Below are 25,121 nucleotides of genomic sequence, written 5' to 3' on the forward strand. Positions count from 1 at the left end.
TACAGCGGTTACATGGATACACAGGCAGCTTGGTGGTGAGTGGAGGAGTATTTAAAGTAGGGACCGCAGACAGGCTATCAAAGGCCTAAAATAACAAACAATAGGCTCATGGCAGTTTTACAGCGGTTACATGGATACACGGGCAGGCAGCTTGGTGGTGAGTGGAGGAGTATTTAAAGTAGGGACCGCAGACAGGCTATCAAAGGCCTAAAATAACAAACAATAGGCTCATGGCAGTTTTACAGCGGGGACATGGATACACGGGCAGGCAGCTTGGTGGTGAGTGGAGGAGTATTTAAAGTAGGGACCGCAGACAGGCTATCAAAGGCCTAAAATAACAAACAATAGGCTCATGGCAGTTTTACAGCGGTTACATGGATACACGGGCAGGCAGCTGGTGATGAGTGGAGGAGTATTTAAAGTAGGGACCGCAGACAGGCTATCAAAGGCCTAAAATAACAAACAATAGGCTCATGGCAGCTTTACAGTGGTTACATGGATACACAGGCAGCTTGGTGGTGAGTGGAGGAGTAGTGCAAGGAGTGTCTGTCCCAGTACTCCCAAAATATAAATAGATGTTAATGTCTCGCAAAACAACCAAAACAAAAAAAAAGGTGGCATACTTAGGTACAGGGGTGGGCTCATCTACTGAGTTTCTGACATAGTAATTTGGCAGTAACTATTTAATGGTGCCAATATAGGACACAGACACAGACTACTTTAAGTTGCATCATAGATGTCTACAAATTTGTATTGTCAGTGCCAGACATTGAATGATGTCAGCGAATAGACTAAAGATTGGTGGAGCTGTGCGACATAATTTTGCACGTGGTAGAGCACATTTTGAGCTGGGGTAGGGGGGAACTCTCTTGAGGCCGGCGGGACCGCCCCAGGGCCCCTCATGTTACAACGGTGTGTCTGACGTTGGGTGCGCACCACCACCGCCAGAGACACTACATTGTACTATGAGGGACCCAGTAGCAATGCCGTCAACCAAAAGCGAGCACACCCACCTCTTCAGACAAACAGCAGTCTCACGGGTGCTTGCGCCAAGTCGCGATACCACGGCCCCGTGTGGGGAGTTTGGCCATTTAGGGAGGTGTAAACATGTCGTATGCTGTACAATCAGCTGCAGCAAATTAGACATTAGAAAAGTAATTCACAGGCAAGAGCTTTTCATAGGAAAGCTAGGTGTCGGCCGGGCAAGGTGGGGCAAAAGATTTCGAAATCCAGTTGTGGTTCATTTTAATGAATGTTAGATCGTCAACATTTTGGGTAGCCAGACGAGTCCTTTTTTCGGTTAATATTGAACCTGCAGCACTGAATACTCTTTCTGATAGGACACTTGCTGCCGGGCAAGCAAGCTCCTGCAATGCATATTCTGCCAATTCTGGCCAGGTGTCTAATTTGGAGGCCCAGTAATCAAATGGGAATGACGGTTGAGGGAGAACATCGATAAGGGATGAAAAATAGTTAGTAACCATACTGGACAAATGTTGTCTCCTGTCACTTTCAATTGATGCAGCAGTACCTGTCCTGTCTGCGGTCATAGCAAAATCACTCCACAACCTGGTCAGAAAACCCCTCTGTCCAACGCCACTTCTGATGTGTGCACCCCTAACACTCCTAGTCTGCTGCCCCCTGGAGCTCGTGTGAGAACGATCACGTGCGCTGTGTGCTGGGAATGCCTGAAGCAAACGGTCAACAAGAGTTGATTGTTTGGTTGCTAATATTAGTTCCAAGTTCTCATGTGGCATAATATTTTGCAATTTGCCTTTATAGCGTGGATCAAGGAGGCAGGCCAACCAGTAATCGTCATCGTTCATCATTTTCGTAATGCGTGTGTCCCTTTTTAGGATACGTAAGGCATAATCCGCCATGTGGGCCAAAGTTCCAGTTGTCAAATCTCCAGTTGTGATTGGTTGAGGGGCAGTTGCAGGCAAATCTACGTCACTTGTGTCCCTCAAAAAACCAGAACCCGGCCGTGACACGCAACCAATTTCCTGTGCCCCCGGGAAAGGTTCGGCATTAAAAATATACTCATCCCCATCATCCTCCTCGTCCTCCACCTCCTCTTCGCCCGCTACCTCGTCCTGTACACTGCCCTGACCAGACAATGGCTGACTGTCATCAAGGCTTTCCTCTTCCTCTGGTGCAGACGCCTGCTCCTTTATGTGCGTCAAACTTTGCATCAGCAGACGCATTAGGGGGATGCTCATGCTTATTACGGCGTTGTCTGCACTAACCAGCCGTGTGCATTCCTCAAAACACTGAAGGACTTGACACATGTCTTGTATCTTAGACCACTGCACACCTGACAACTCCATGTCTGCCATCCTACTGCCTGCCCGTGTATCCTCCCACAAATAAATAACAGCACGCCTCTGTTCGCACAGTCTCTGAAGCATGTGCAGTGTTGAGTTCCACCTTGTTGCAACGTCTATGATTAGGCGATGCTGGGGAAGGTTCAAAGACCGCTGATAGGTCTGCATACGGCTGGCGTGTACAGGCGAACGTCGGATATGTGAGCAAAGTGCACGCACTTTGAGGAGCAGGTCGGAGAACCCAGGATAAGTTTTCACTAAGCACTGCACCACCAGGTTTAAGGTGTGAGCCAGGCAAGGAATGTGTTTCAGTTGGGAAAGGGAGATGGCAGCCATGAAATTCCTTCCGTTATCACTCACTACCTTGCCTGCCTCAAGATCTACTGTGCCCAGCCACGACTGCGTTTCCTGTTGCAAGAACTCGGACAGAACTTCCGCGGTGTGTCTGTTGTCGCCCAAACACTTCATAGCCAATACAGCCTGCTGACGCTTGGCAGTAGCTGGCCCATAATGGGACAACTGGTGTGCAACAGTGTCATCTGCTGATGGAGTGGTTGGCAGACTGCGTTCTGTGGAAGAGCTGTAGCTTCTGCAGGAGGACGAGGAGGAGGAGGAGGAGGGGGTGCGAACGCCTACAGCCAACTGTTTCCTAGACCGTGGGCTAGGCACAACTGTCCCTAAATTGATGTCGCCTGTGGACCCTGCATCCACCACATTCACCCAGTGTGCCGTGATGGACACATAACGTCCCTGGCCATGCCTACTGGTCCATGCATCTGTAGTCAGGTGCACCTTTGTACTCACAGATTGCCTGAGTGCATGGACGATGCGCTGTTTAACATGCTGGTGCAGGGCTGGGATGGCTTTTCTGGAAAAAAAGTGTCGACTGGGTAGCTCGTATCGTGGTTCAGCGTACTCCATCAGGGCTTTGAAAGCTTCGCTTTCAACTAACCGGTAGGGCATCATCTCTAACGAGATTAGTCTAGCTATGTGGGCGTTAAAACCCTGTGTACGCGGATGCGAGGATAAGTACTTCCTTTTTCTAACCAGAGTCTCATGTAGGGTGAGCTGGACTGGAGAGCTGGAGATCGTGGAACTTTCGGGTGTGCCGGTGTACATGGCAGACTGAGAGACGGTTGGAGACGGTATTGTTTCCGCCGGTGCCCTAGATGCAATATTTCCTCCTACAAAACTGGTGGTTCCCTGACCCTGACTGCTTTTGGCTGGCAAAGAAACCTGCACAGATACTGCCGGTGGTGCGGAAAATGGTGGCCTTACAGTGACGGAAGGGATGTTGCGTTGCTGACTAGCTTCATTGGCCGAGGGTGCTACAACCTTAAGGGACGTTTGGTAGTTAGTCCAGGCTTGCAAATGCATGGTGGTTAAGTGTCTATGCATGCAACTAGTATTTAGACTTTTCAGATTCTGACCTCTGCTTAAGCTAGTTGAACATTTTTGACAGATGACTTTGCGCTGATCAGTTGGATGTTGTTTAAAAAAATGCCAGACTGCACTCTTCCTAGACTCGGATCCCTTTTCAGGGATTGCAGACTGAGCTTTAACCGGATGGCCACGCTGTCCTCCAACAGGTTTTGGCTTTGACACGCGTTTTGGGCCAGATACGGGCCCGGCAGATGGAACCTGTTGCGATGTTGATGCCTGCTGCGGCCCCTCCTCCACCTCCGCTTCTGAACTACTGCCGCCTGCACCCTGTTCCCCCAATGGCTGCCAATCGGGGTCAATAACTGGGTCATCTATTACCTCCTCTTCGAGCTCGTGTGCAACTTCGTCTGTGTCACTGTGTCAGTCGGTGGTATAGCATTCGTGGCGGGGCAACATAGTCTCATCAGGGTCTGATTGTGGATCTGTACCCTGAGAGGGCAATGTGGTGGTCTGAGTCAAAGGAGCAGCATAGTACTCTGGCTGTGGCTGTGCATCAGTGCACTCCATGTCAGAATCTACTTGTAATGGGCATGGCCTGTTAAATGTTTCACTTTCTAAGCCAGGGACGGTATGTGTAAAGAGCTCCATGGAGTGACCCGTTGTGTCGCCTGCTGCATCCTTCTCTCTTGTTGTAGTTTTTGCTGAGGAGGACAAGGAAGCGACTTGTCCCTGACCGTGAACATCCACAAGCGACGCGCTGCTTTTACATTTACCAGTTTCGGAAGAGGAGGCAAAAGAGCTAGAGGCTGAGTCTGCAATGTAAGCCAAAACTTGCTGTTGCTGCTCCGCCTTTAAAAGCGGTTTTCCTACTCCCAGAAAAGAGAGCGTTCGAGGCCTTGTGTAGCCTGACGACGAAACTGGCTCCACAGCTCCAGACTTAGGTGGAATATTTTTATCCCCACGACCACCTGATGCTCCACTACCACTACCATCATTACCAGCTGACAATGAACGCCCACGACGACCTCTTGCACCAGACTTCCTCATTGTTTTAAAATCTTAACCAAAGTAACTTTATTTGTTGCTGTCAAACAACTTACACGGTGAGCTATAACTTCAGTATGATTTCAATATCCCTTAACAGGTTGGTGAGACCACAAGGAAAATCAGGCACAATGTTACACACTCTGTTTTCTGTGGCACAAAATCACAGAGATGACACACACGCAGGACTGTCACTCAAGCACTAATGTCAATATTAATCTCCCACCTAATTTATTTTTTTTTTTTTCTCAGGGAGACTTTAGAAACCAAATAATATTAAAAAACCCAAAAAAATAAATAGCCTTTCTATGGCCCACTGAATGAGAGAGAGAGGTGGCACACCCAGGAGTCAAGACTGGCACACAAGCTGAAAGGGCAATATTACTCTCCCACTGTTTTTTTAGGTATTTTTTGTTTTTTAAGGGAGACTTTAGAAACCAAATAATATAAAAAAAAAAAAAAAAAAAAAAAAAAAGGCTTTCTATGGCCCACAATTAGAGAGAGAGAGGTGGCACACCCAGGAGTCAAGACTGGCGCACAAGCTGAAAGGGCAATATTACTCTCCCACTGTTTTTTTAAGTTTTGTTTTTTTTATTTTCAGGGAGACTTTAGAAACCAAATAATATTAAAAAAAAACAAAAAAATAAATAGGCTTTCTATGGCCCACTGAATGAGAGAGAGGTGGCACACCCAGGAGTCAAGACTGGCACACAAGCTGAAAGGGCAATATTACTCTCCCACTGTTTTTTTATGTATTTTTTGTTTTTTAAGGGAGACTTTAGAAACCAAATAATATTAAAAAAACCAAAAAAATAAATAGCCTTTCTGTGGCCCACTGAATGAGAGAGAGAGAGGTGGCACACCCAGGAGTCAAGACTGGCACACAAGCTGAAAGGGCAATATTACTCTCCCACTGTTTTTTTATGTTTTTTTTTTTTTTTCAGGGAGACTTTAGAAACCAAATAATATTAAAAAAAACAAAAAAATAAATAGCCTTTCTATGGCCCACTGAATGAGAGAGAGAGGTGGCACACCCAGGAGTCAAGACTGGCACACAAGCTGAAAGGGCAATATTACTCTCCCACTGTTTTTTTATGTTTTTTTTTTTTTTCAGGGAGACTTTAGAAACCCAATAATATTTAAAAAAAAAATAAATAGGCTTTCTATGGCCTACTGAATGAGAGAGGTGGCACACCCAGGAGTCAAGACTGGCACACAAGCTGAAAGGGCAATATTACTCTCCCACTGTTTTTTTAGGTATTTTTTGTTTTTTAAGGGAGATTTTAGAAACCAAATAATATAAAAAAAAAAAAAAAAAAAAAAGGCTTTCTATGGCCCACAATTAGAGAGAGAGAGGTGGCACACCCAGGAGTCAAGACTGGCGCACAAGCTGAAAGGGCAATATTACTCTCCCACTGTTTTTTTAAGTTTTTTTTATTTTATTTTCAGGGAGACTTTAGAAACCAAATAATATTAAAAAAACCAAAAAAATAAATAGCCTTTCTATGGCCCACTGAATGAGAGAGAGAGGTGGCACACCCAGGAGTCAAGACTGGCACACAAGCTGAAAGGGCAATATTACTCTCCCACTGTTTTTTTAGGTATTTTTTTTTTTCAGGGAGACTTTAGAAACCAAATAATAAGAAAAAAAATAAATAAATAAATAGGCTTTCTATAGCCCACTGAATGAGAGATAGCACACACAGCAGTGGCACACAAGCCCTGACTGAGGCCAATATTTTTCTCCCACTGATTGATGTAGTGTTTTTGTGTTGAGGTAGATTTTAGAACACAAATCAAGGAAAAAAAAAAAATGCTTTCTATGGCCCACTGAATGAGAGAGAGGTGGCACACCCAGGAGTCAAGACTGGCACACAAGCTGAAAGGGCAATATTACTCTCCCACTGTTTTTTTAGGTATTTTTTTTTTTCAGGGAGACTTTAGAAACCAAATAATAAGAAAAAAAATAAATAAATAAATAGGCTTTCTATAGCCCACTGAATGAGAGATAGCACACACAGCAGTGGCACACAAGCCCTGACTGAGGCCAATATTTTTCTCCCACTGATTGATGTAGTGTTTTTGTGTTGAGGTAGATTTTAGAACACAAATCAAGGAAAAAAAAAATAAATGCTTTCTATGGCCCACTGAATGAGAGAGAGGTGGCACACCCAGGAGTCAAGACTGGCACACAAGCTGAAAGGGCAATATTACTCTCCCACTGTTTTTTAATGTATTTTTTGTTTTTTAAGGGAGACTTTAGAAACCCAATAATATTTAAAAAAAAAAATAAATAGGCTTTCTATGGCCCACTGAATGAGAGAGAGAGGTGGCACACCCAGGAGTCAAGACTGGCACACAAGCTGAAAGGGCAATATTACTCTCCCACTGTTTTTTTATGTTTTTTTTTTTCAGGGAGACTTTAGAAACCAAATAATATTAAAAAAACCAAAAAAATAAATAGCCTTTCTATGGCCCACTGAATGAGAGAGAGAGGTGGCACACCCAGGAGTCAAGACTGGCACACAAGCTGAAAGGGCAATATTACTCTCCCACTGTTTTTTTATGGGTTTTTTTTTTCAGGGAGACTTTAGAAACCAAATAATATTAAAAAAACAAAAAAAATAAATAGCCTTTCTATGGCCCACTGAATGAGAGAGAGAGGTGGCACACCCAGGAGTCAAGACTGGCACACAAGCTGAAAGGGCAATATTACTCTCCCACTGTTTTAATAAGTTTTTTTTTTTTATTTTCAGGGAGACTTTAGAAACCAAATAATATTAAAAAAAACAAAAAAATAAATAGCCTTTCTATGGCCCACTGAATGAGAGAGAGAGGTGGCACACCCAGGAGTCAAGACTGGCACACAAGCTGAAAGGGCAATATTACTCTCCCACTGTTTTTTTATGTATTTTTTGTTTTTTAAGGGAGACTTTAGAAACCAAATAATATTAAAAAAACCAAAAAAATAAATAGCCTTTCTATGGCCCACTGAATGAGAGAGAGAGGTGGCACACCCAGGAGTCAAGACTGGCACACAAGCTGAAAGGGCAATATTACTCTCCCACTGTTTTTTTATGTATTTTTTGTTTTTTAAGGGAGACTTTAGAAACCCAATAATATTAAAAAAAAAAAAAAAAAAAAAGGCTTTCTATGGCCCACAATTAGAGAGAGAGGTGGCACACCCAGGAGTCAAGACTGGCACACAAGCTGAAAGGGCAATATTACTCTCCCACTGTTTTTTTATTTATTTTTTTTTTTTCAGGGAGACTTTAGAAACCAAATAATAAGAAAAAAAATAAATAAATAAATAGGCTTTCTATAGCCCACTGAATAAGAGATAGCACACACAGCAGTGGCACACAAGCCCTGACTGAGGCCAATATTTTTCTACCACTGATTGATGTAGTGTTTTTGTGTTGAGGTAGAATTTAGAACACAAATCACGGAAAAAATAAATAGGCTTTCTATGGCCCACTCAGTGAGAGATGGCACACACAGGGATGGCACTGTAGCAGAAATGCCAATCTTAATCTCCCACAAAAAAAAAACAAAAAAAAAAAACAGGGACTGTCCTACAATTACTATCTCCCTGCAGTAATCTAAGCCAGGTATGGCAGGCAGCAATAGGAGTGGTCTGATGCACAAATTAAATAAAAAGTGTGGACAAACAAAAAAGATAGCTGTGCAGAAAGGAACAAGAGGATATGTGCTTTGAAAAAAGCAGTTGGTTTCCACAGTGGCGTACACACAGCAATACAGCTATCACGGAGCCTTCTAGGGCAGCCCAATGAGCTACAGCGCTGAGGAAAAAAAAAAAAAATAGCTTCCACTGTTCCTGCACACCGAAGGTGGTGTTGGACAGTGGAAATCGCTACAGCACAAGCGGTTTGGTGGTTAGTGGACCCTGCCTAACGCTCTCCCTGCTTCTGACGAAGCGGCAGCAACCTCTCCCTAAGCTCAGATCAGCAGCAGTAAGATGGCGGTCGGCGGGAACGCCCCTTTATAGCCCCTGTGACGCCGCAGACAGCAAGCCAATCACTGCAATGCCCTTCTCTAAGATGGTGGGGACCAGGATCTATGTCATCACGCTGCCCACACTCTGCGTTCACCTTCATTGGCTGAGAAATGGCGCTTTTCGCGTCATTGAAACGCGACTTTGGCGCAAAAGTCGCGTACCGCATGGCCGACAAGCACAGGGGTCGGATCGGGTTTCATGAGACGCCGACTTAGCCAAAAGTCGGCGACTTTTGAAAATGATCGACCCGTTTCGCTCAACCCTAGTCTAGAGTATATAGATGGCGGAACCCATGGGGTCGTTCTCGCTCAAGGTCGAGGAACATGTCTTATTCCCGGTCGAGATCCACTTCAGCATTTTCTGGCAGATCCAACGATGAGGAAGACGCCAGGTCCAGCACTTCTCAGTCTGAACAGGTTCCAATGTCTGAGTCTGGCAATAAGAGGATGACTACCAGGCAACACACCAGGAATAAGGGAGCTGGGGGAGCTACGGCCCGGGGTGGCCGCCAGGGTGGACTCCAGGTATTGAACTTATCATCACATGCACTTACTGAGTCTCAGTTGGATGTTCTGAGTAGGGGTCTGACTTTCTCTCCAACAAATTCATTTGACTATTTTACAGCCCTAAAGGACCTGCATCTCTTTTCCCACAAATTGATTTTGAGAAAACTGCATGGAAGGGATCCTACATCAGAATCCATGAGTGCAGTTGAAGCACAAGCACTTCGTGATTTGGAGAACCTATTGGAGGAACAGGAGTGTCCGAATGTAAGTAGTTTTCCGTCTTCTATCCTGCCCAGGTCCACAAGGTTCCCTCCTTGTCCTTAAGCCCGGCAATTGAAATATTCACTAGATTGGTTAGTGAGGATTTCAAAAAATTGTCTACTAGGCGAACTTACGATAATTTAACCGCTAAACAACGTCAGGCTATCGGGCAGCTTCAATCATTGCGGGATGTTGTATTTAAGCCTGCGGACAAGGGGGGGAACATTGTGGTCTGGCAAAGTGATAAATATGAGCGAGAGGCATTCCACCAGCTCCGGAACTCTGACACCTACATTAGGTTGTCCTCCAATCCGATGGTGATATACATGCGGGAGTTAGAGCAGGTTCTATTTGGAGCTTTCGAGGGGGGTATTATCCCCAAAAAGGTCTTCGATGGTTTGATGGTCAGATCCCCCAGAACTCCTACCTTTTATTTGTTGCCCAAAATCCACAAGGATGCCCTCAACCCCCCGGGACGTCCGATTGTGTCTGGGAATGGGGGTTTATGTGATCGTGTGTGTCAATTTATTGATTTCTATCTGAAGCCCCTAGTCCAGACATTACCTTCTTATATCCGTGACACCATGGATGTCCTAGCACGGGTTGACGGCATCCTTGTGGACTAAGCAACCCTTCTCGTCACTGCTGACGTTGAAGGGCTGTATACTTGCATAGAACACTCTTGTGGGTTGGAGGCAGTTCGCTTCTTCCTCGGGACCTCCGATCTGGACGGCCCTTTACGTGGATTGATACTTGAGCTGCTGGACTTTGTTCTCACACACAATTTTTTCCTCTTTAAAGACGTTTTTTATTTACAGAAGCGCGGCACAGCCATGGGCGCAGCCTGTGCGCCTTCGTATGCTAATCTCTTCCTTGGTTATTGGGAGAGATTTCTTTTTGGTGACGAGGGCCCACCGGCCGCCTCCCATGTGCTGTGCTGGTATCGCTTCATTGATGACATTCTTTTTTTGTGGGATGGGACTGTCCAGCAGCTCCTGGACTTTATGGGTGCTGTGAATAACAACACTCTTAATATTAAACTTATGCACGTTTACAGTGAGGTTGCGGTCGACTTTCTGGACGTCCGTCTTGAGATCGACAACCATTGTCGTATCCAGGCGGATGTCTTCAGGAAGTCGACCTTTGTTAACGCACTGTTGCATGCCTCATCGGCACATGATCCATCCACGGTTAGGGCCGTCCCGATCGGACAATTCCTGAGGATGCGGCGAATCTGCTCCTCTGAGTCAAAGTTTGAGGCACAGGCCTCTGATCTCAGGGACCGATTTTTGGCTCGGGGGTATAGCCGGCGATCCATAAAACATGGTTATGATCGCGCCAGAAAGACCCCACGTGAGACTCTACTGCATCCACATGACCGGCAGATTGGCAGGGATGGGGCTGGCACCATTCGCTTTATTTCTACGTACAATCATGAGTGGAATGGGATGCGCTCCATCCTTGCCAAGCACTGGTCAGTTCTTGGGGCTGAGCCCTCCCTGGCGGCCTCCCTTGGCCCATACCCTCAGATGACCTCTAGGAGATGCAAAAGTTTGAATGACCTGCTGGTGCGTAGCCACTATGTCCCCAGTCTGAGTAACCCATTTGGTTCGAGGGGCCCCATTTTGGGGTGTTTCCCGTGCGGGCACTGTCTTGCCTGCACCAATGTCCTGCGATGCTCCAGTTTCACTTCTACTGATGGAACGAGAGAATTTGACATCAGGGAATGGATCTCATGCAGCACAACTAATGTAATCTACTATGCGACATGCCCATGTCCTATGATTTAAATAGGCCTTACCACACGGGAGCTGAGAGTCCGTGTCCGTGAGCATGTCCGGGACATTGGTGCGGCCAAAACAGTGACCAACACGTCGGACCTTAAACCCATTCCACAACATTTTTTGCGGCACCATAGGTGCAATGCAAATCTATTAAAGGTGAGGGGAATTGATGCCTTGCACTTGGGTATTCGGGGTGGGGACAATAAAAAACTTCTAGCACAAAAAGAAACTAGGTGGATAGTTAGACTTGGTACTATGTCACCAGCGGGTCTGAATGAGGCTTTAAGCTTTGCTCCCTATTTATGAGTACTTAATAACCACACTAAGCTGAATGTGCCTGCCCTCGTCAGATCGCAAATGCTAAGCAGCTTGAGGCTAGGCAAGGACCAGCATGGGAGACTGGCTGGGAATCCCTGGTACCATTTGTACTCCCTATTGTTTATTCCTTATTTGTGTGTGCCAAGGTGTCATCCTCTGCTTCCTTTTGTATTTAAGTATATGACCCTTCCAGCCCTGGGCGTCCTTATCCCCTGTATGGTTCGGGATTTTTTGGTTTTAGCATTTGTTTTTATGTTTGTGTTTGTGATTTTAACCTCCGGTTTATTTACATTATTAGTGATAATAATTGATCCGAGGCCTTAAGGTTTGCCTTTTGAATATGTCCTTGGCTCCGTTCAAGTAACCAGCGTGGATACCATCCAAATCGGGGCAAAGTAGACTCATCAAGACATCTGCTTCAGAGAAAATGGGACAAATCTTCTTACTATGGAGACTGTTATACTGAAGCGATGCACCTTTCCTACTATAATGTGAAGCCGATGTATAGAAAACAGCTTAGTTCCACTTTGTATATTTATTTATTTACCGGTTTTTATTATGAGCTGTATTTTTGATGGGTCCCCAATTGTCCTGTATTGGTAGCAGCTATGAGTAGTGGATGTGGAGGGAGTAGCTTTTATACCTATATTGTGCATCTTAGTATCTTCCCTCATCAGTGGCCGTGCGCATCGCGTTGTGACTCGTCCTGTCCCTGTGTGGACCGGCATCTCAGGGCCCGGTGTGTGCGCTCCGGGCATTTTTTTCCCTGGGCGTGCGCACCTGGTCTGATGCTGAGTTTCACTGCCGGGACCTGCCGGACACAGTGCGTATGTGCCGATGGCGCCACTGTGATTGGCTGCTGTGTACCATGTGACCGGGGCCAAGGGCTATTTTAAGGTCCTGTTATGCAGTATATGGTTATCCCCCTGAGGAAGTGGCACTGGTGGCCACGAAACGTGCGTTGGGGACCATCGCCCGACCGCCCCCTCCTACCTCTGTGTAGTGGTAAGTGCTAGCACCCTCTTTCCACCACCATACTTAATGGCATTACTATAGAATCCCACTGTTTTGGGGTGACCTTGGTTGGATAGTGTAGGTGCTTTTCCTTATGCATACCATTACAAGGGTATTTACATCTGGGGGAGTGGGGGGATGGGCGCTTTTCCAGCATTCCTGGGACATTCATCCTGTGCTCTAGTCATTAAATAATGTAATGTTTTGATATATATTTTTGTACTATTTATGGCAATTAAAGTTTGTTTTATAAATCATTGCTCTGAATTTTTCTCCTTTTGGCATACTTAGGCAGTTAACTGGTTCATGCAGCTTTACGTGAACACCTGAGCCTTACACTATGGCCAAATAACTAAAGCAATTGTTACCATCCACCTCTCGTGTCTCCCCTTTTCCTCATAGTTTGTAAGCTTGCGAGCAGGGCCCTCATTCCTCCTGGTATCTATTTTGAACTGTGATTTCTGTTAGGCCTCTTTCACATGTCAGTGTCTCCGGTATGTGTAGTGACCATTTTTGCACGTACCCGAGACACTGACACACGTAGACCCATTCAAATGAATGGGTCTATGCACATGTCTCCGTGTTTTCACGGACCGTGTGTCCGTGTGCAAGACACCGAGACATGTGTTGTGAACTCCGCTCTTGGGCTTCCTCCGGCGGTTGTAAGTGGCATTTTTGTGAATTCTGTTCTTGGGCTCCCTCCTATGGTTTTGAGTGGTATGGCTGCTTCTCGGATTTAGCTTCAGCAGCTGTTTTCACTGATCATCTTTCTGGCTCGGCTATATTAGTCTGGCCTGTTCTCTCATTCAATGCCAGTTGTCAATTGTTCCAGCCTGGAGTCACGGCTCTTTGGATTTCCCTGACAATCTGACCAGTTCAGCAAAGCTAAGTCCTTGCTTGTCTTTTTGCAGTTCACTTGTTGTGGACTTTGTTGTTCAGCACTTTCTATGTTTTGCTCATTTGTCCAGCTTATCAGTATGAACCTATTCCGCTAAGCTGGAAGCTCTGGGCAGCAGAGTTTGCCCTCCACACCTTTAGTCAGTTGTGGAGATTTTTGCATTTCTCTGCGGTTGACTTTTTCTAGTTTTTATTACTGACCACACAGTGTTCTGTCCTGTACTAATTCTATCTAGCTAGAAGTGGCCTCCTTTGCTAAATCGTGTTTCATACTATGTATATAATTTCCTTCTCCTCTCACAGTCATTATTTGTGGGGGGCTGTCCTATCCTTTGGGGATTTTCTCTGAGGCAAGATAGCTTTCCTGTTTCTACCTTTAGGGGTAGCTAGTTCTCCGGCTGTGACGAGGTGTCCAGGGAGTGACAGGAACATCCCACGGCTACTGCTAGTGTCTGTGTTAAGATCAGGAACTGCGGTCTGTATAGTTACCACCTGCTCAGAGCTAGTCGCATGTCGCTCCTACATCACCAGACCATAACAGACATGTCCATTTTTCTCCAGCAGCACATACAGCAATACGTCCTGCACACGTGCACACGGAGAACAGTGTGCACTCTCCTCCGTGTGCATGTACCACCGCAGGAGAGACAGCGCTACAGTAAGCGCTGTCCCCCCTGTGTGGTGCTGAAGGCGGCATTCATCTCTTCTCCCCGCAGGAGAGAAGAGATGAAAGATCAAGTTTTTTTTTCTTTTTTGTTAAAAATAAAGTTGCTGGGACCTCCTGCCTCCCATCCCCAGTGCGCCGCCCGGCCCCTTGCAGAAGAAATACTCACCCAGCTCCCGCGATGTCTCCTCTCTCCTCTCAGCGCCGGCAGCCTGTCCTGTGTGAGCGGTCACGTGGGACCGCTCATTACAGTGAGCGATATGCGCATATTCCTCACTGTAATGAGCGGTCCCACATGACCGCTCACACAGTACAAGCTGCCGGCGCTGAGAGGAGAGAGGAGACATCGCGGGAGCTGGGTAAGTATTTCTTCTGCAAGGGGCCGGGCAGCGCACTGGGGATGGGAGGCGGGAGGTCCCAGCAACTTTATTTTTAACAAAAAAGAAAAAAAAAACTTGATCTTTCATCTCTTCTCTCCTGCGGGGAGAAGAGATTAATGCCGCCTTCAACACCACAGCAGTGGGGACAGCTCTTACTGTAGTGCTGTCTCTCCTGCATGGTCCGTGTGGTCCTCAGGCGGCACACAGATGCCACACTGATGTGCCAAGTGAGCACACGGACACACGGACACGGATAACTCCGGTACCAATTACTCCGGTACCAATTTCTCCGGTACCGGAATTATCTGGACGTGTGAAACCGGCTTTATTAATGTCTATTGTCTGTACAAGTCCCCTCCATAAATTGTAAAGCATTGCGGAATATGTTGGCGCTATATAAATAAAAATTATTATACTATTATTATTATTATTACACCTGTTTCCAAATGTAATTCAGGTTAAGCACTGTTGCCCAATATAATTCAATTTCTCCGAAGGAAACCAATAGATCTACTTCTTAGTCCAGGGATCTGTCATGCATAGGTGTGTCTGCCTTAAAAAAACTGTACTAGTTGCTACTTTACATGCCAGTTCTATTATTAATTATACATTCACACGTTCCACATACCTTGTAAATGCACGGAGGTTTCAAGTGAGTTTTCCGATCTGGCGGGTAAAGAGTTAGATAATGTGCAAGTGCACGCCGCCGTCCTCCGAGTGGATGGGCATTTTGCTGTAAATTTGTTGCTGAATGGAGGAACACTGGGTGTGTGTCACCTGGAGGTTGTGCGATAGGCGGAGAGAGATTACCGCTGCGTGCAGAGCCAGAGACGTCCCTGCCAGTGGCGTCCCTGGTTACACGAAAAAAGAAAAAAATGGCTGATGCTGCTCGGCCACTCGACCGCTTATGACATCACTGCTCTATGGAGTCTGCTTAGGGCCAGAAACAACCAACACGTTTCGAAGTGTGTCTCACTTCTTCATCAGGGCTGCGGCCCCCTATCGGTAGCTCCGTTTATATAGTGTGATCGGTCAAATCTCCTGCCTGCCGCCATTAACCCTACATGTACCAAAAACTACATTTTTGCCCTGCATCAAAAAGAACTGCTTGTTGTATTACCCACTTAGATTGACAAATTTAAAATATACCTTTATTATAGAAAAAAATAAAATCGCTAAAAGAGCTGGAATTAAGTTTTAAAATATAGTTGCAATTAAAATACCTGTTGCTTTGGGTTTTATCTAAAAATGGCCCATTGTAGCAATGCAACCGATCATTAAAAAGGGAGAGAGGGTTGGAAGATTTATATATGTGTATGTCGGACTATTTGTGCCTATAATTTGTTTATAATTTATTACATCTTTAAAGAGACCATTATAATAATGATGATGATTTGTACTACCACTAGCATTATTTTATTAATTAATTTCGCCAATTATGCTGGTGATTTGAGTAGTGTCAGAAAGCTATAAGGGCTAAAAGTTAATCAGCGATATCTCATTTTTCTAGGGACCTAATAATATTTGAAGTGACTTTGAGGGGCCTAAATGACAGAAAATACCCAAAAGTGACATTGGTCTGAAAACTGCACCCCACAAGGTGTTCAAAACCAAATAGAAAAAGTTTATTAACCTTTAAGGTGCTTTACAGGAATTAATGGAATGTGAATGAAATAAATTAATTTTTTTTTCTAAAAAATTGTAGGTTAGTGCATAATGGTATACAATCTATTTTTTTCTCACACCTAATCGCTCCCTGAATGCCAAACGTTTTCAAAACTATATGCTATGGGCTGGATATCCTATTTGGGCACCATTAGCACCATGTCGGGTTCCCGGCGTGTCAGTTCACTCACCCACACTGCAGTTTCTTCCTCATGCTCCCAGCAGCAATTCCATGCTTATGGGTCTTTTGCCATGTTCTAAGGGCACGCACTCACTTAAAGGGCCAGAGCATGCACTTGCTATTTCCTCCCCAGCAAATGGTTTTGAGGCAGTTTGTATATAATGCTTCCTCTCCACTGGGGAGGTGCCTGAGCTACCTTCATGTTTACAGTCTAAGTTGTGAAAGGTTGCATACCAGTGCAAGTCCTGTTTGCTGTGCTCTAAGTACAAATCCTGTCTTCTGCATTATAAGTGCAAATCCTGCCAACAGTACTCTACCTACAAATCCTGTCTGCTGCATTTTTAGTGCAAATACTGCCTGCAGTATTCCAATTACAAATTCTGCCTGCTGTACTTCAAGTGCAAATCCTGCTTGCTGCACTCAGAAGCAAATCCTGCTTGCTGCACTCGGAAGCAAATCCTGCCTGCTGCACTCTGAAGCAAATCCCGACTGCTGCACTTTGAAGCAAATCCAGCCTGCTGCTCTCTGACACCAACTCTGTCTCTGACACATACTCTTTCTGCTGCACTAAGATACAAACTTGGCCAGCTGCACTCTGATGCAAGCTCTGCTTGCTGCTCCATCCAGTCTGTTCTTCGGGTCCAGCTGATGTGCGACCATTGGTCTGTCCTGGAGTGGCACCTGGCGATCATCAGGAGCCAAGTCTAACCTCGCCACCAGAGGCTCTAGCGAATAGTTAGGTGATCACTTAGTCACACCCCTCATGCTCTCCATGGTCGGTGGCACAGTGGTTCCACAAACCACGATCATGACAGGCACCATACCTTCTTATTATAAGAGTGCCGTGTATGTTGTTTGTAATGTTTTTGCGGTGACTCATTGACATTTCCAGGGTTGGACGTCTAGAACTGGGATGCACACACTGTGTGCCTCACTGCTGTCTTGGGGAAAACCACTCTTAAGATTGTCTTCAAGTGTATTTCGATACTCCAGAAAGCGAGCATCCCTTTTCAGGGGGAAACTGTTGTGAATTCTGCTCTTGGGTTCCCTCCGGTGGTTGTTGGTAGTAATGCAGTTGTCCCTGGGTTGCAATCCTGGGCAGGTATCCCTGCTGATTGTAGCTCTGACTGGGATATTTAGGTGTGCAGGATTCATTAGCCCTTGCCAGTTGTCCATTGTTCTTGGAGGTTTTGCATCTCTGTCTGGTTCCTCCTGCCCTGCTGCCAAATCCGCAAAGATAAGTGTCTGGTTTTGTTTCTACAGCACACATGCTGTGTGCTTTACAATTCAGTACTATTCAATGTTTTTTCTTGTTTAGCTTAGACTGTGTTTGGATATTTCAGTCAAGTTGGATTCTCAGGAGATGCAGATATACATTCCATGTCTTTAGTTAGATGGTGGAATTTTTGTATTATCTGCTGTGGATATTTTTAGGGTTTTAATACTGACCGCTTAGTATTCTGTCCTATCCTTTCCTATTTAGCTAGCGTGGACTCTTTTGCTAAATCCTGATTTCTGCCTGCGTGTGTCTTTCCTCTAATACTCACAGTCAATATTTGTGGGGGGCTGCCTATCCTTTGGGGTTCTGCTCTGAGGCAAAATAGAATTCCCATTTCCATCTATAGGGGTATTTAGTCCTCTGGCTGTGTCGAGGTGTCTAGGATGTGTTAGGTACACCCCACGGCTACTTCTAGTTGCGGTGACAGTTTAGAGTTTGCGGTCAGTACAGGTTCCACCTACTCCTGAGAAAGTCTCATGCGGCTCCAAGGTCACCGGATCATAACAGGAAACATCTGGCTAAATTAACTCTTGTAACGTGAATCTAACAGAGTGTTAACCCAGTAGTCAACTCTATTTCTAACGTTAACCTTAACAATATGGGCATCATGCTGAAGATGCAGCAAGAAGACGCTCATGTGTCGGGCGCTTTCATGATGTCCAAATCTATTGTGTGTAGATGGTGGGCTAACACTCATGGTTGCTTCCTAGCTACTCTACCACTAACCACGGACAACAGAGAGGGGATTATTTTACTCTTCATCTCCTGACTGTTGCATGTCTATCATCCTCCTCCATTTATTCCTCAGCTACAGGACCTTAACTAACAGTTTTTCTGATTCCATGAGCCCCCTTTGATTGTTGTAATTCACCCTTCTCTGGCACCAACCTGTGTGACGAGAGTTTGGAAATTTGAGATATTGCTATCCCTTCCGCATCCTACTCTGCTGCCACCTCTTGCTCTGGGACCATCCCCTCCTCATGCAGACAATTCAAAGTGAGTTCCAGCATGTATAGTGGGGAATAAAGTATTTAGTCAGCCACCAATTGTGCAAGTTCTCTCACTTAGAAAGATGAGATAGGCCTGTAATTGACATCATAGGTAGACCACAACTATGAGAGTCAAAATGAGAAAACAAATCACCTTTTCTGAATTGGCAAGATTTATTTTGCAAATTATGTAGGAAAATAAGCATTTGGTCATCTAAAAACATTCAAGATTTCTGACTCTCACAGACCTGTAACTTCTTCTTTAAGAGGCTCTTCTGTCCTCCACTCATTACCTCTAGTAATGCAACCAGTTTGAACTTGATCTCTGTGAATAAGTGTCCAGAGATCCTTCATCTGTGCCCAAGCGTGATTTGCACCACATCCATACTGTGTAGACCCAGACTATGCAGAAGGCCATACTTAACTAGGGCTTGTTGCTGCTGCCACAGTCACTGCAACATGTGCAGTGGAGACAGTCCTTGCTCTAACTTGGCCTGGATAGCTGTCCACAATGCTTGAGCTGTGTGACTGTGATCTCCAAGACATATTATTTTCAACACTACATGATTGGAGTAAGCCATGGCTGCACAGTACAGAGCTGGGGGGATTCTATCTGCACTATTGAAATGCATGTCTGATTAAGGGAGAGGTTGAGGGCACGGGTGGAGGCCCTAGAAGAGGTGGAGGAGCTAGAAGCAGTGGAGAAACTGTAAGATCCAGAGGTTTGTCCCACAAGCCTTGGGGATTCAAAAATTTGTGGAGCAGCCCCTTGACCGCCTTGTGGATCTCTGCTACTGAGAAGATGTGGTGGGTGTCATTTTCAAATTGATTTTTTTTGTACTTACTCAATAACATCATCAACAGTTATTAGTAGGACTCTAAACATGCAATTATACTGCAGTTCAGGTGCCACGGCTGGCACCTGCCTGCAGAAGGTTTTTTTTCTTCAGTATGTACAGGCATTCATTATGCAAACTAGGGGGAAGGTCACTGAGGGATCATTGAAACTTCAGCAGTCTGCATTATGAATACCTAATCAGAGCACCACATAAAGAACTCCCCTCCAGGCCCGCCCCGGGGCACGGCATATCATTATCTATATCTGAAAATAAAGATGGATTTTATCAACCAAGGTATCATTTTAATCAGTATAATGGCACCTACTGTACCTGACACTGTGTGTAGGTTACTGTGCACAATCCTGCTGACAGGTTCCATTTAAGTGGAAATCTGGCCTACTGATTTGCCACTGAAATACAGTTTTATCACAAACTATTTGGATTACCTAATTGGGCCTCGTGGCTGCACCACAATGTAAGGCCTACAGATTTTTAAGTGGAAATCTGTCCTGATTTGCCACTGAAACACAGTTTTATTACTGCATTTGCATTTGCAGACAGCCACATGGTTTTTGCACAACCCCAGTTTGATGCTGGAAGATCAATTTCACACAGCACAAGATCATATCAAGTTAACTCACAAGTTCACTTTCCGAAGCAGCACTAGCGCAGTAGTGATCTATCCTCATTCTGACACTGAGACAATGCCGCCAGCAAAGCAAGATGTCATCTTTTATGTTGCCAGGAACATGTGATTTCAGCAGCCAGTCACAGGATATCTTGTGTGATGACATTGTGAATGGTTTTTGCACCAAGATTAGCTGCTAAAATCAACACACATAAAGTTAAAAGAAAAAAGAGTGCACGGCACTTCTAACCTCTTTACATGCTTCTCTAACCACTCCACACCACCTCCCCTCATCAAATATGTCCCCCCACCCACCTCACTCATGATACAGCAACGCTATCCTAGCAAAAAAAGCAACAAAGGAATTAGTCTAAGCGTGATGATTAGTGTTGAGCATTCCGATACTGCAAGTATCGGGTATCGGCCGATACTTGCTGTATCGGAATTCCGATACCGAGATCCGATATTTTTGTGATATCGGGTATCGGTATCGAAACAACATTAATGTAAAAATGTGTAAAAGAGAGAATTAAAATAAAAAATATTGCTATACTCACCTCTCCGACGCAGCCTGCACCTTACCGAGGGAAGCGGCAGCGTTCTTTGTTTAAAATTCGCGCTTTTCTTTCCTTTACGTGAGTCCCGGCTTGTGATTGGTTGCGTGCCGCCCATGTGACCGGGACGCAACCAATCACAGCAAGCCGTGACGTAATTTCAGGTCCTTCAGGATTTTAAAATTACGTTCCGGCGTTGTGATTGGTTGCGTCGCAGTCACATGGGCGACGCAACCAATCACAGCAAGCCGTGACGTAATTTCAGGTCCTTAAGGATTTTAAAATTACGTCCCGGCTTTGTGATTGGTTGCGTCGCAGTCACATGGGAGACGCAACCAATCACAAGCCGGGACGTCACGGGAGGCTGGACACGCGCCCATTTTAAAATTTTAAAATGCGCGCGTGTCCAGCCTCCCGGCTTGTGATTGGTTGATCGCGGCGCAACCAATCACAAGCCGGGACGTCACGGGAGGCTGGACACGCGCCCATTTTAAAAAGCGCGCGTGTCCAGCCTCCCGTGACGTCACGGCTTGTGATTGGTTAATGGCGGCCATGTTGCCGGGACGCGGACCAATCACAGCAAGCCGTGACGTAATTTCGTCACGGCTTGCTGTGATTGGTCCGCGTCCCGGCAACATGGCGCCGTGACCAATCATAAGCCGGGACGTCACTGGAGGCTGGACACGCGCGCTTTTTAAAAACTGCGCGTGTCCAGCCTCCCGTGACGTCACGGCTTGTGATTGGTTAATGGCGGCCATGTTGCCGGGACGCGGACCAATCACAGCAAGCCGTGACGTAATTTCGTCACGGCTTGCTGTGATTGGTCCGCGTCCCGGCAACATGGCCGCCCTGACCAATCACAAGCCGGGACTTCACGTAACCAAGTAAAAGCGCGAATTTTAAACAAACAACGCTGCCGGTTCCCTCGCTGAGGTCCAGGCTGCGTCGGAGAGGTGAGTATAGCGATATTTTTTATTTTAATTCTTTCTTTTACACATTTATATGGATCCCAGGGCCTGAAGGAGAGTTTCCTCTCCTTCAGACCCTGGGAACCATCAGGAATACCGTCCGATACTTGAGTCCCATTGACTTGTATTGGTATCGGGTATCGGTATCGGATTGGATCCGATACTTTGCCGGTATCGGCCGATACTTTCCGATACCGATACTTTCAAGTATCGGACGGTATCGCTCAACACTAGTGATGATTTACTGAACTGTGACCAAATATTGCTGACTTTGAGTAAAAATGCTCGTGAAAGAGAACATGAATCTGAATGTGCTACATTTGTGCCAAACTTGAAATTTGCGAACATTTTCAGAACAAGTTTGCTCATATCTACTTATCATGATTTTATCCATAGACTTATACACATGGACACAATTGTTGGTATCCTTCCGTTGAAGTAAGAAAAACCCACAATGGTCACTGAAATAACGTGTAACTGGCAAAAGTCATTTTCAATCTAACCCCTTCCCGACCCATGACGCCACGTAAGCGTCATGAAAACCCGTGCCAATCCGACCCATGACGCCTATGTGGCGTCATGGAATGATCGCGTCACTGCAGATCGGGTGAAAGGGTTAACTCCTATTTTACCCGATCTGCAGAGACAGGGGGAGTGGTACTTCAGCCCAGGGGGGGGTGGCTTCACCCCCCCGTGGCTACGATCGCTCTGATTGGCTGTTGAAAGTGAAACTGCCAATCAGAGCGATTTGTAATATTTCACCTAAAAAACTGGTGAAATATTACAATCCAGCCATGGCCGATGCTGCAATATCATCGGCCATGGCTGGAAAACCTGAAGTGACCCCCCCCCACCCCACCGATCGCCCCCCCAGTCCTCCGTTATGGGGTCCGGTCCCCTCCGTCCTGTGCTCCGCTCCCCTGTCCTCCTGCCCGCTCCCCCCCTGCTCCTATGTCACCCCCCCGGTGCTCCGACGCCCCCCCGTGCCCCGATCCCCCCCCTTATACTTACCGAGGCTCCCGCTGTCGGTCCGTCTCCTCGCTGGGCGCCACCATCTTCCAAAATGGCGGGCGCATGCTCAGTGCGCCCGCCGAATCTGCCGGCCGGCAGATTCATTACAAGTGCGTTTTGATCGCTGTGGTAGGTTCTATCACAGCGATCAAAATAAAAAAATTAATAAATAACCCCCCCCTTTATCACCCCCATAGGTAGGGACAATAATAAAATAAAGAAAATATTTTTTTTTCTTTTTCCACTAGGGTTAGAACTAGGGTTAGGGTTAGAACTAGGGTTAGGGTTAGAACTAGGGTTAGGGTTACGGGTAGGGTTAGGGGTAGGGTTAGGGTTACAGGTAGGGTTAGGGTTATGGCATGTGCGGATTTGGCTGCGGATGCACAGCGGATTGGCCGCGGATCCGCAGCGGATTGGCCGCGGATCCGCAGCGGATTGGCCGCGGATCCGCAGCGGATTGGCCGCGGATCCGCAGCGGATTGGCCGCTGCGAATTCGTAGCAGTTTTCCATCAGGTTTACAGTACCGTGTACACCTATGGAAAACCAAATCTGCTGTGCCCATGGTGCGGAAAATTCCGTGCAGAAACGCTGCGTTGTATTTTCCGCAGCATGTCAATTCTTTGTGCGGATTCCGCAGCGTTTTACACCTGTTCCTCAATAGGAATCCGCAGGTGAAATCCGCACAAAAAAACACTGGAAATCTGCTGTAAATCCGCAGGTAAAACGCAGTGCCTTTTACCTGCAGATTTTTCAAAAATGGTGCGGAAAAATCTCACACGAATCCGCAACGTGGGCACATACCCTTAGGGTTAGGGTTGGAATTAGAGTTAGGGTTGGAAATAGGGTTAAGATTAGGCTTGTGGTTAGGGTTACGGATAGGGTTAGGGGTGTGTTGGGGTTACAGTTGTGGTTAGGGTTGGGATTAGGGTTAGGGTTGGGATTAGGGTTAGGATTAGGGTTAGGGTTGGAATTAGGGTTACGGGTGTGTTGGGGTTAGGGTTGTGGTTAGGGGTGTGTTGGGGTTAGAGTTGGGATTAGGGTTATGGCTACAGTTGGGATTAGGATTAGGGGTGTGTTGGGGTTAGTGTTGAAGTTAGAATTGAGGGGTTTCCACTGTTTAGGCACATCAGGGGTCTCCAAACGCAACATAGCGCCACCATTGATTCCAGCCAATCTTGCATTCAAAAAGTCAAATGGTGCTCCCTCCCTTCCAAGCCCCGACGTGCGCCCAAACAGTGGTTTACCCCTACATTTGGGGTACCAGCGTACTCAGGACAAACTGGGCAACAACTGTTGGGGTTCAATTTCTCCTGTTACCCTTGCAAAAATAAAAAAATTACTTGCTAAGACATAATTTTTGAGGAAAACAATTATTTTTTATTTTCACGGCTCTGCGTTATAAACTTCTGTGAAGCACTTGGGGGTTGAAAGTGCTCACCACACATCTAGATAAGTTCCTTCGGGGGTCTAGTTTCCAAAATGGGGTCACTTGTGGGGTGTTTCTACTGTTTAGGCACATCAGGGGCTCTGCAAATGCAACGTGACGCCCGCAGACCATTCCATCAAAGTCTGCATTTTAAATGTCACTACTTCCCTTCCGAGCCCTGACGTGCGCCCAAACAGTGGTTTACCCCCACATATGAGGTATCACTGTACTCACAACAAACTGGGCAATAAACATTGGGGCCCAATTTCTCCTGTTACCCTTGTGAAAATAAAAAATTGTTTGCTAAAACATCTTTTTTGAGGAAAGAAAAATGATTTTTTATTTTCACAGCTCTGCGTTGTAAACTTCTGTGAAGCACTTGGGGGTTAAACGTGCTCATCACACATCTAGATAAGTTCCTTGGGGGGTCTAGTTTCCAAAATGGGGTCACTTGTGGGGTGTTTCTACTGTTTAGGCACATCAGGGGCTCTGCAAATGCAACGTGACGCCCTCAGACCATTCCATCAAAGTCTGCATTTCAAATGTCACTACTTCCCTTCCGAGCCCTGACGTGCGCCCAAACAGTGGTTTACCCCCACATATGGGGTATCACTGTACTCACAGCAAACTGGGCAGCAAACATTGGGGCCCAATTTCTCCTGTTACCCTTGTGAAAATAAAAAATTGCTTGCTAAAACATCTTTTTTGAGGAAGGAAAAATGATTTTTTTATTTTCACGGCTCTGCGTTGTAAACTTCTGTGAAGCACTTGGGGGTTGAATGTGCTCATCACACATCTAGATAAGTTCCTTGGGGGGTATAGTTTCCAAAATGGGGTCACTTGTGGGGTGTTTCTACTGTTTAGGCACATCAGGGGCTCTGCAAATGCAACGTGATGCCCGCAGACCATTCCATCAAAGTCTGCATTCCAAAACGTCACTACTTCCCTTCCGAGCCCCGGCATGTGCCCAAACAGTGGTTTACCCCC

This window comes from Ranitomeya variabilis, chromosome 2, assembly GCF_051348905.1.
Source record: "Ranitomeya variabilis isolate aRanVar5 chromosome 2, aRanVar5.hap1, whole genome shotgun sequence".
In the NCBI taxonomy this organism is placed as follows: Eukaryota; Metazoa; Chordata; class Amphibia; order Anura; family Dendrobatidae; genus Ranitomeya; species Ranitomeya variabilis.